Below are 13,108 nucleotides of genomic sequence, written 5' to 3' on the forward strand. Positions count from 1 at the left end.
AGCTGGGGAGGGGAGGAGATTAGGGAGGAAGGAAATGAACAAACATTAAAAAAACATCAATTTAAGGCAAAAACACACCACCACACTCGCTTATTGGTCTACCAGGATAAAAAGAACCTTAAAGTAGTAAAAAATTACATACAGCTGAATGAAAGCAAGTGTAGCATTTTTAAAGAATGAAAATTGTAGTTGAAAATAATACTTTTGAGAAACGAAATGCACATAAGGCATCCAGGGATGCCCCTAAGAAAAAAACTCCTGAATACACATTAAAATAAAAAAAGACTAAAACAGAAGACTTGGAGAAAAGTTTTAGAATGTTTTAAGCAAGACTTCATTTGTTCACCAAATATTTTAATGATCTATTATCATACTTGTAGTTAATGCTTATTTAGAAGGATTTATTTCCTGCTCTGGGTAGGAAATCATCCCCTCACATCCCAAAGTTAGAGGGCAAGTGAAATTCTTAGTAAGTCACATCATTTCCATATTTGCCAAAATACTTTTCCACTTTAAGGCAGTGAGCACTTCCCAGGTTCAGTTATTAATTGCTATTACGAGCAATGTGTACCAATATCCAAAAGTAAATGTGTTTTATAGACTTTCACCAATTTAAAAAGTGCTCCCATGACAGGATGAAGTCAGAACTGTGCAGAGATTTGTGTGCTTAAAGAAGTGTTTCATTACTTTAAAAAACATCTGTAAACTGAAACCAATCCAGCACCACTTATCAATATTCCAGCGAAACAGAAAACAATAAAGAACTCTGGCCACCAGTGCTGCTACAAGTTATAGTAAAATACTAATTCTCAAAATGTCATATTCTGTTTGCAACAACACAGTTTCAGAAATCCCCAAAGGATACCTGGGCAGTTGGGAAGGACATTTTCAAAACACTCAGAAAAAATGGTATTGCAAGCACAAGCAAGTCAGTTGCAATACAATCCTGGCAAGGAGAACGCCTTTCCGACATTAAAAATTGAAATATGCTGAAATTAGAACGGGAAGAACAATGCTGTGTGTCCTGCTGCCTGCAGCTACTGCCACAGAAACCTTGCTAATAATTTCTGGTTTGTTTTCAGCCTCTACTTAAAAATATGAGGGCAAATTATCTAATTTGAATGTAGGTATCAATTACAGCAGGATGCTTAAATTCCTAACTCACCACCTCAGCTGCACAACAGATCAATGGGAACACCAAAACCACTCCAGAACTAGTATTTGTATCATCTCTACTTACTACAGAATGGGATAATAAATTGCCTAAATAAACATTCAAAAATCTCTAGATAAAAAATACTGATTGGTCCAAACCATCTAAGAATAATTGGATCAAATCATACATTTGAAATCTGGCCACTCCCTTTCACTTACTTAAACATTTTACTAGGGAAAAATTCCTTCATGTTGGTGTTTAGTCTTGACAATTCTGCCATTCATAACAGTGGTGTTTCAAATAGGTCTTTCCACTAATTTACATGTTATTTTAACAGGATTTTCTTTAATAAGCTATTATAGAGGTTTCACAGTGACTTAACAAATGATAATTTTGGATGCAGTAAGGAACAGAATTTCTCAGGTGGCTTTATGTGCTGTGCTATGTTAAAATACAAGCACTGCACACAGAAAATGTTTACATCCATATCTCATTTTTAGCAACTCTGAGTGTTGTGCATCATGGAAAATAAAATAGTTCCTCCTTCCTCAGTTACCCTGAGCCACCTGCGATCTGTGTGCTGTTCCCTGGATTTGCTTTCCTTGAAGCAGTGACAGCACAAATATAACTATAAAGTTGCAAAGAAGCAATGATGTTGAATTACCAACACAAATTAAGGCATTCTGAACGGCAGCACATTTTAAAGAGGAAAAGCTGCTGAGCACAAAACCTGGCAATCCTTAAAAAGTTCATAGGTGAGACCAGGTACTAACAAAAACGGAAGGGTAAACTGAGTTATCCAAACTGCACATCTGAGCAGCATCCAGCATATGGAATTTAAAAATAATTAAGACTTCCTTTTCTCCCCCCTCCATCTGTTAGAAGTTACCTCAGTTTCTGGAGCTGATTTCCTCCCCAGACACTCTGAACCATCACTCCCCCACCACACTGAACATCGAGGACATTTCAGTGACGTTTTCCACCTCAAACCCTGCACGTGGAACACGTCAACACCATGTCCCAAAAAAGCCCAGGCAGAGCAACCCCACAACATGAAAATATGTTATCTGTGAAAGCAGAGAAGGCAGAGAGCAGCAGGTGTCTGCAGGAAGGTTGAAGAAGGATCAGGGTGAGGCTGGAGAGCTGCTCTCCCCTCCCACCACCCCAGGTTCACTCCAAGTGCAGCGTAAGGACCTCCTCACCTGAACACACCAAATGTGTGTGTGCAATAATCCTCAACAAATTCCCCTTTCATGGCTTTGTCCCATCATTTTGGAACCTACACCAACTCCTAGAGCCCAAAGTATCATATGGCAGGAAGGTCCACAGCTCAACCAAGAGTTCAGCTGCTTTCGAGCTCCAAGCATCCTTGTTTCTTACCTTTCTGCAGTCCCTAATTCATAATTTTGAAGCAGGAAGAGAGGGACTGGAAGCACACACTATCCAGGATAAAAGGAAGAAATTCCACCATGAATTTATATACCCATGCAATGCTTTGTTCTCTTGCTTTTCTAATAATTCCTAATATCTTACTTCAGGTTTACAACAAGTGAGCATTGGGCTAATGCGATTTTTCAGATATGATTATAACACCAAGATCTCTTCATTAGAAGGGATTTCAGGCATCACTGCAAATATAAATCAAGAATTCTTATAACTTTCCATGCAGAAAATGTCACATGTATTTCCATTTAATTCCATCTGCTATTTTCAAGGCCAGTCATTCAAAGTCATGCTGCCTTCCTACAACTTTTCACAGTTAAATTTTAAATCTATATACAGATGCACATATAAAGACACACATCTATTTACGTGCACCAACAAATACATAAGCTTTTCCCTCACTAACTCTGATCACTTTATTTCCTTTTCTATGTGGTTTAAGGCCACACTGAAGAGCAGAATGCACAGATCCAGCACTGCTTCACTCCTGGGGGTCTGCAAGAGCCTCCAGTGGAGCACTTGGCCAAATTACCTGAGTTTGTACAACATTATTTGCAGGCAGGGTCAGAAAGAGGAGCACAGTTCTTCCTGTCTAGAAGGGAAGTAACTCTGGTGAAGACTGCTCCCAGTTTAGGGTCTTACCTGTAATTTCCAGATGCCATTTCTAAGCCTCACTGCCCAGGACCCCTGTGCCACCCACTGTTTGAGGGTATGTTAATCCCTGAATTGTCTGGAATCCAAAGACAGTCCCAAAACTGTGCTCATGGAAGTCTTCTGGCAAGTCTTAACAAACGCACAGCACTGCTAAGGCTGGGGAGGGGCTCAAGAAAAGATAAAGGCAATTTAAAAAATAAATTCCTGCAATAACATAAGCTCAAAAGGGAGGTATGGAGCAATACTGGATCATTTCCAAGAGAACAGGGAGAAAAAGGCCATAACAAACCCCAAGTATTAACACACACAGGTATAATAACTCCAACATTGTAACAGAAATTAATACAAGAGGTGCTAATAGAAGTAACCTACAGCATCTTCTCCACACACAGGACAGGGGAGGCAGAAGGGCTGTGCTGCTCTCCCACCAGGACACTTCCAGCAGCAGCACAAGTTACACAGCCAAGAAAAAGATTTCCCTCTCATGCACTGTACCCTAAAAAAGTTCAGTTGAGGGCTTCCCCCATCCGATTTTGCTGTAGTGGTGTGAAATTACAAAAGCAGATCTTTTTTATGCAGCCACAGTAGCACAAAGCCCTTGCTGCTGCAGGAAGCCACCTTGACATGACTGGAAGGCTCCAAGCCCACCCCTCTGCAGCCAGAAGTGAGCTAATTACTGCTGAATTTTTCCTAATTAAATGAATGCAATATCCAGTTCTTCCAAATAATATAAACTGGGTAATGAGACTTCCCTGCTTACAGATGAACTCGCTAAATCCAATAACATGAACATCTGGGTATGGTGAGCTCTCACCATAAGTTTGTTTATAACACAGGATGGAAAGAGGCGAGTCAGAATTAAGTGATATTAAACAAAGCCTTTCTTCAAAGCAAGCAGTTTTACAATCTATACATGATTAGAAATGCATAATTTCTCCAACTTCTTAAGAGGCTGTATCTGATCTTCTCAGAAAAGAGAAATTTTATATCCCACATGCCTCAAGATAGAAACAGTTAGGTAGAAAAATCATCAATTGCTGACACAGCTCCTCCTTTTGTGATGTGACCAGGACAGAAATTGTTTTACAACACCTGGTGCCAAATCTGCATGTGATGCCCTCATAACTTTGGTTTTAAAATGCCATTTGCAGTTTATCATTGAAAGGTTTGACCTCCTGTGTAAACTTTGCAGAAAGTACAGCAACAAAAGCACTGTCACATACCTGAAATAACCACCCAAAACTGGATTAACCTTCAAGCATGTAAAGCCCAACCAAATTGCTCGGCTTAAATTCAGCATGTGAAACCCCAGAATTATCTTAATTTCAACTGAAATTGGCAATCTTTCTCCCCCCAGCAGCACAATTAAGTAAAAGTAAGGTTTTGGGTCTTCCACTGAAATTATTACTTCAAAGGGAGAGATCCCAAACTAGTTTAGTGAATAAAAAATCTTTCCAAAACATTTGACTCTCCCTCTACACCAACCTGTTTCCCAGGCATTCCATTAGTAGTTTGCTCTGGATGGAGTTGATAGGCAAGGAAAAAAGCTTGAATACATAAGGCAGGTGGGGACATGAGGGAAAAATAACCAAGTAACTTATTCTTATTTTTGAGATAATTTCTTTAGGTGAGTGCACTTGGATCTGAAAAAAATTGTCAGCATGATTTAGGAGCTTTTAGGGAATTTTAGGAAAAAAATGAACATTACTCTTAGTAAATGATTCCATGATGCTTTGGAAAAAAAGCTTATGAGTTGCACCTGTAAGCTAGGATGAAATAGCTACACAAGAACTGCTTTTCCTGTAACTTATCCTTCTATCTGCTTATTCTAACAGAAGTTATGCAGTGGATATCAGAAAACTACAGTTTTATTTCCATACCTCCCAAAGTCCTCTAAAATACAATTTCACATAATACCTAGGACAAAAATGATCAGGATGGATGTTAATTCATCCATCAATTCAGCTAAAGCTGTATGAAGAAAAAAGAACTCTACCTAACCAAACAAAGCTTTGGAAACATTTCTGTCACAGCAGCTTAAAGCTAAAAAGCCTCCCTTATTCCACCCTACATAAATTATTTATTACAGTCCTCCAATCTGGGCAGATTAAATATCTGCTGTTGGTTATTGGATGCTCATATTTTGAGGAGCAGAGGTAGTGAAATTCTAAAGTCACTTTTAAAAGCCACGATGGAGAACTCAGCACTACTGTCTCTGTAAGGGCTGTGATGCCTCATGAAACGTAGCCAGTAAATGTTAAAAACAACAACTGCACACAGAAGCCTCTTCAATGACAAGGAGGGATAAGAAATCATGAAAAGGCTCAAAACAGCACAAGAACCTGATGGATCTCAAGGCAAATTCCAAAACCTTAACGCTGTTGCTGCACTTCAGTCTTCATGCTGTGGTTTGGCTGGACACATATATATGATGGTATAGCCTTCATATATGAGTCAGCTTCTCATATAAGCCATGATTTAAACATCTTTTGCAGTATTCCACAAGTGAGGAGAGCTGCTACTAGGCAAGATCATTTAAAAATAAATTCATCTGTCAGAGCCCACCTCTGGCATTTATTCAGCCCTAAAACTGAAGGCAGATCCACTGCTGCAGGGGTATAACCACATTTCAGAGTGAAGCTCAAAAGTTAAATACTGCTTTAAGAACCCAATTAACCTGCTGAACCACATTCTGAGCAAAATACCTTCAAATTCAAATTAAACAGGGCAGATTTTGGCTGCCTCCTCCCTTTCTCTAGTGCCTGACAAGCTGACAGGGCTACACTGAGACCACTTCCAATTCTGAGAAGCAGCACATGTAGATCTGTATCTCCAAAGGACTGAAAAGCAGGGCTCCTGTAATCCAGGAAGGAACTAATTAGCAAGCAGCACTTTCATTCTTGTGCCTGTATTGCTTGCCACTGAAAAAGCCACTGGGATCAGAAGATGGATGAGGATACAAAGGAGAAGTTAGGAGATGCTCAGCTTCAGTAACTCCCCCAGCAAGAGGAGCCAGGGAGCTGATGTACCTTTGCCTTTGACATAAATACCTGGACAGTTCTTAAAGAGGAGCTGTATGTGCTCATCCAGCCTTGCCTGTGCTCTCCTTGGAGCAGCCAGGATGGATATGCCCCATTCTTTCACACATACACTGATGTGTGTAACTGAAAAACTACTAAACACACCAAAAAAGGTGCTACAAGGATATGCAACAATTTTCACATACACAGTTCACAGTAAAATCTTTTCCTAGTATTTTCTTTTTTTTTTTTGAGAAGAGTGATAGCACTTCATAGCTTCCACAGCAGCCTGTGAACACACATGCTCAAAATATACATGTTAAAAAAAAATTAAATCGTAACATAAAATAAGTAGCCACGTCCCACAATCACCCTTCCTCAGCTAATAGTTTGAAACATGTACAAAAGACCAGAATCACTTAAGACAAAAAAAAAAAAAAAAATTAAAAGAAGTAACGCATTCATCTGGCATTACACTACACTCATTTCACACTACACTCAAGGCCAGGTTTGCAGCACTAGAGTTCAGTGCTAGCTGGCAAAAGTGCCTCAACTCCAAGCTTTTTACCTTGAAATCTCTCACTCCTGAAACAAAATTCATGTAGTGTAGAAGTGATGCCTTAAACCAGTTTAAGAGCCAAGTAAAACACAGCAAATAATGTGAAAGTAGCTGCAGTGCCACAAGATTGCCATGGTTTGTAACTGGGTGGTAAACCAAGCTAACTGAAGTATGCAAGCAATGCTATGGAGATGTATTATGATACAAAATAAACAGAATTTTCTGCAGTGGCATTATGGAGCCATTTCCCTGTCCCTGTAGCACTTCAAATGTTTTGTCTCAGCCCAATAATTTATAAATATTACAGATCAACAGCCACATACTGATACATTTACAGCACCAGCAGACCATGATGGTTCCCTTTAAAAATGGTATTTTTTCTGAAAAACAGAGCATTTCAACCTCTTTGGTTGTTTTTTTGCTGTTTGAGCAAGGCTGGAGCTGCTGGATCTGGGTATTTTCCCAGCGCAGAGGTTTGGAGCGGCAGTTGAACAGGAAATACTGCGCAGTCTGTACATGCATTACATTCCTGTCCCGCCCCGAGCAGCCGCCAACAAACAAACCTTTCTTCTATTAAAGAGAGAGACAGAAAAGAAAAAATACACTGCACAAAGTTCACCAGCAGATGTGGCCTGTGAATCCAACGCAGCCTTTTCTGCTGATAAAAAGAATTTGATGTATTTGCAATGTTGGTGTAACGTCACGGTTTGGTGGAGCTGGATCAGCAAAGACTTGGCAGCTTAAAGCTGCAAAATCTGCAGTGCTGAGGTTCCCTGAGCTGCTGCACCCACGGCAGAGGCTTTCTCTTGAGCAGGGTTTGCCAAATATAAGTAGCAAGGATTGTTTTATTTCCATTTTACTCAGCACTTGTTTGTTTTCCACCGTCAGTAACACACAGCAACCGGATCAGATGTTTGCGTATCTCAACTCGATTTCAATCGCTCCAAGGTTGGCCTGTTTGAAAAAAAAAAAATCTGGAAAATATTTAATAATGATTTGTTAAATACTTGGGAAGGAAGACAAAGGAGAAACAAACAAATGGGAATGGGAGCAGCACATGGGGTCAAAATGGTGTTTGTCAGTCAGGGCTGATCCCCTCTGGCACGGAGAGAGGATCCAAGTGGGAAGGGCAGGGAAGCGAATGTAAACAAGCACGTGTTTATAGAGCAGAAATATGTACAGCATCCGCTCTGCCCCGGCCTCTGCTTACGTGGGACACGCTGGGAAAGGCAGGGAAGAACAATCTGCTCCATCCCCAGCAGCTCAAACCCAGGGGAAAAGCAGATCAGCAAGGGCAGCACCTGGAGCCATTGCATAGCCCAGGCAGTAACTGCTACCCCACACGTTCATTAAACTCACAGCTGGCACCATCATATTCATAATAATAATAATCAAAAAAGTATTGGAACTGGTGTTGATTGGACCAGCTAAAGAAAAGCCCTCTGGGAGTGTTTTCTTATTGCAATGGGTATGAACAGACAGAAGGACGGACACACACACAGCCTCTGCAGCCCCAGGCCACATCTTCCTGAAGAATTTATGCCATGAAATTAGTATGAAGTTACTGAAGAGCTGCAAAAACCTCATTTTCTGTGCTCCACACTGTGTAAAACACCAGGTTACCCACCTAGCCATACAGCTTTTACCCAATCATTGATTTTTCAAGAGAAAGAGAGATCCAAACCTAAAGAATATTGCTGGACATGGTACCTATAATCAGCTCATTTCCTTATCAAATTGGTTCTGTTGAATAAAGGTCTTTATAAGGGTTTTAATAGGGTTTTCTTTCCCCCCCAGTGACCAAAATTCAGAGCCAGGGGTTGTGAAATTAAGCAGAGCTTCTTCCTGCCTCCTGCCACACAAAGGTTGACTCAAATTTAAGTGACAGTTTTAGCTCTTCTATTTGATTTGAAAAGCGTAAGACAAGTGGTTCACCAAACACAAAGGTCGAAGAAATCCCTTGACTCTCTCCCCCAAAAAATACCATTACACCTCCAACCAAAGCCTTATCAAAACCTTGCTCATCTGAGGAGAATAAGCTTAATTTAATTTTCCTAAATATAGCCCAAAGATGTTCCCATAGAGACAGCAACATTGTATGTGGTACTTTTTGCAGCAAATACTTCAGCAAGACATCAAATCCAAAGCATTAATCTATTTTTGCAAGCTTTCTCCTCTCTTTCCTAGGAACAGCTCTTCTCTAACCAATTCATCTTGCAAAAATATGTTAAAGGGTGCTCCTCTGCAAGGAAAAGTTTTGTTTCTTCACTTTGCCTTATGAATTTTTCATTCTCTCCTGGGATATTTTCAGGCCAGGCTACAAGTCTAATTCCTGCCAGGGAAATTCACTCATCCAAAGTCTGCTCCCCAAAAGACACATCCCTAATAGCAAAAAAATCAAACTGGGACAACTTTTCTGCAGTTCCTTTGACTTCTCTTTCTAAACCCCATTTATTTCTCCCAATCCACTGGTATTCTGTGGATATTGAATGTCTCATAAAACATTCACCCTGTGAGAAAATACACATCTAAAACGATGCTGCTTCTGGTGACAGAACCAAAGCCATTTAGATCATATAAGTTCTGGAAAATATTCTTGATGGAGCAGGGAACAATGTGTGACCATGTATGAAATATTTACCTTGTTTATTTGGAAGAAAAATAGAGGTGGCTTAGCTTCAAAAAGACACTGACTTAAACAGAGATGTAGATTTATTTGGTGCCAGTTACTTTTTTTCCCCATTCCTCCATTCCCCTCCTCAAACTTCTCCCAGATACAAAGGAATAAAGAAGAATCCTACTCACTTGGAAACTTTCTCTGAATTCAGTCATCAATAGAATCTTAAAGTAACAGCTGTTTTCTAACAACTAAAAATGCCCTTAAAATCAATTTACAGGCATCATACAGCAAGTATAACTTAGCAGGTTACCTGAATCCAGCCCTTCTGGGAGCAAAATAAAAACATCAGGTTTTGATTATAAACTTATTTGTAGCAGGGATTTCTCAAGAAGAGGTCTGGGTTACACTGGAGTGTATCTGCTGGGACAGACTCTCACTTGGAGAAATTGTTGCCAAGGTAATTTCTTCTCCAGCTTTAGCTTTCAGGGAGCAGATTTTACCCTATCTTGGATTACTCTTCATAAATTCCTTTTTAAAGATAATTACAATATTTATAGATATGTAATACAAATGCCTATTACAGAGAGAAAAATGTAATTTTATTTGCTGCCTCCTTCTTCAAGCTGTTGAATCCACCCTCACCAGTTAAGCTGGAAAGGATTTTGATCAATTTACGTTTTCAGTAAAACCTACATATCTTCTGTAACTATTTTAGATCTAAAGTAATTACAATATCAACCACTGTGGGTTTTCAGTTCAATTGAAGTGTCATCTGCAGAGCAGCAGCTCTGCCAGGTATCTCTTGACAAAAAATTGAAGCTGTAACAGAGCATCTATTGTTACACACTAAGTAAAGAAGTAAGGAAAAATCCCCCACACAGAAGCACATTGCAAAGTCTCATTAATAATTTGCTAAAATATCTTGCCTTGCCCTGGTGCTGCATGTCTCCTTCACTTTTCAAACTCCTTTTATTTTTTTTTTTTTTTAAATATATTAACTGTGTTTTCAACTGTTCTCAAGAAATTAGCTGGAAAATATTCAACCCTAGCTCTTCTGACCTTGCACTTTGGAGTCATGAGTATTTTATCCATTCAGCATTCCCAGACCATTAAAAGCAGCATATTCCCACCTGGAAATATGATATTTAGAAAGCTAAAACTAGATTAAGAATGAAACAAAAGATACAGGAAACTGCAAGTTTTGTATGATAAAGTGCCTACAGTTTTGACAAAAAATAAAAGCAGTGAAACTTGATGAACTTCCAGCAATTCCTTTCTAGAACAAAGCCACAGTTCACTGCCTGTTGAGAAATTCAGCTAATAAGAAAAATGATTAAAAAAAAAAAATTAAGAGGGGGGAATTTTTAAAAAGCACTTTAGTGTCTTAAACAAACACACAGATGCCTCCACCACGCTGACAATTCAGCTGCAGGTTGGAACAGCTGCAGACACGTTTAACTGCCTCTCTTCTGACCTATTTGAAATATCCTAAACTTCGTACTAAAGGAATGCACAAGATTTAATGCCCATGCTTCAACTCCCAACAATCCTGTAGCACTGAGAGCAGCCCACTTGCTATTTCACAGAGGAGGCATGAGAAAGTATGAATAACTGGGTGCTGTTTAACTGAGGATATTAAATAACCAGTGTCTTCAGGACTACAAGTTTAGAAACTTTAAAAATAAACTGCTTCCTTAATGATATTAGAGGAAAAAAACCCCAACAAAACCAGTGAAGTGATTTTTTTGCTGCTTACTGTAGCAAAAATGATGATAATTTTAACTATGTCGAGTCATTCTACAAACCCCACTCCTGTTATCCCCAAACAAACGCCACATATTCACCTTATCAAAGGTAGACTAAAAGGAACTAAAAAAATTGCACCTGATCCCATTAAAAAGGCTGAAATTCTTCCCTTACTTCTTCAGCATTTGCCTTTGTGCTAATTTTAAGAGAGAATCCAGGCATGAGGCAAGAGAAATTATTGTAATTCTGCATCTTGTCCAAGCAGCCTCTCTTAGCCTACATTCCTGCCCAAGTTGTTTATGCAGAACACTACAGATCAGCTGGTCTCTGCCCAATCTGGCAAAAAACCCTGCTGTTTTCCTCCAGCACTGATGCAGAGGCAAGGGCGAGCTCTGTATTTAGTACATAATGATGCAATAGTATCCCCACTGCTTTGCATCCTTTTCTTTCTTGGCATGGAAGACCCAGATTTTCACCATTTGCATTAAACACATCATAGAAGCCTAGAATGGTTTGAGCTGGAAGGGGCCTTAAAGATCAGCTGGTTCCACAAGGGACACCTTCCACTATCCCAGGTGCTCCAAACCCTGTCCAAACTGGCCTTGGACCCATCAAGGGATGGGGTGAGAGATCTTACAGCCCTGTTGTTCTCAGAGGTGAGGGAAGCCCATTTCATCTCCTAGGGAGGCAGGATGTCCATAGCAGAGGTCCCACTTTGGCCCAGGGCAGAGAAGCAGCCCATGAGCTCAGGCAGGAGCCCTGAGCAGATGGTGGATCCAGCACGTTTCCTGCACTTAGCTCAGATGGGGAAACCCCAGGCATGAGAAGCCATAAATGCTGGCTCACATGAAGTCTGTACTTACAGAAACACCCAAGCACTCAGAGAGCCATGATTTCTTGCTGCTCCTCCTCTCCCAGCAGGTAAAGCTCCAAGCCAAGGGAGCCCAGCCAGCGCTGACACCAGCATCACTCCTCTTCTGCTACTTCCAGCTCCCCGTGCTGCTCTACCACCCCAGCCCGTGCCCCTCTGCAGTCCAGGTGTCTGCACTGACCCCACACACAGGTGTTCACACAGCAACCCCTGCCCTGTGGGCTGGAGCTCAGGCTGAGGCAAACGGGTACAAACCCAACCATTTCTAACCAAAAGCCCTCCGGGTGCCTCCAGGACTCCCCCAGCTGTGTGCAGCAAAGCTGCACTGAGAAAAGCAGTGCCTAAGACAGTCACACCTGCACAGCTGGGTGTGTTGTTTAATCTGATAGCTTTAAAAATCCCTTTTGGCACAAACAGTAAGTATTATGTTCTGTACCATACCATGGCACAAGCAATTTGAAAGGTTTTTTTCTGGCTACTGGCTGAGCGCTATCAGTTTGGGCAGAGCCCACTTGGCTCCTTCTGCCCAGCCCCAGCACATTCAGTGAAATTACTCAAATCTAAACAGATTCTGCATTTGAATTGCTCTCCCAAAGCTCTACAGAGCTGCAGCAGGAAACCTCTGTATGCTCTGGCATGCCTGCTGCAAAGCAAGATAAATATCTGGCACCTCTCCCAATCCTACATAACCAGAATGAGGACAAATAGCTACATTATTGGCTTCATTAGGACCTGTCTTAGATCTTATTTCTCCTGGTGACACAGAAAAGCATGACAAGGGAGACACTGGAAAAGGTTGCTCAAGGAAGCAGTGAATGCCCCATCCCTGAAGTGCCCAAGGCCCTGGAAGTGTTGGATGGGGCTTGGAGAAACCTGGTCTAGTGGAAAGTATCCCTGCATGGCATGAGAGTGGAACTGGATGATCTTTAATGTCCCTTCCAACCCAAACCATTCTGGGATTCTGTGAAATCCATGACCCAACAGGATTTTCCCAGACCAAAATCTAACAAACATCCAGATTTGTACTCTTGATAAAACT

At 40.7% G+C, this 13,108-nt stretch overlaps 1 protein-coding gene across 7 annotated transcripts in view; it reads right to left on the reverse strand.

Annotated features, from left to right (window-relative positions):
* Positions 1–13,108, reverse strand: part of CTDSPL (CTD small phosphatase like) — a 76,225-nt gene that overhangs the window by 31,182 nt on the left and 31,935 nt on the right. The window lies entirely within an intron of this gene.

Source organism: Lonchura striata, chromosome 1 (assembly GCF_046129695.1).
Source record: "Lonchura striata isolate bLonStr1 chromosome 1, bLonStr1.mat, whole genome shotgun sequence".
NCBI lineage: Eukaryota > Metazoa > Chordata > Aves > Passeriformes > Estrildidae > Lonchura > Lonchura striata.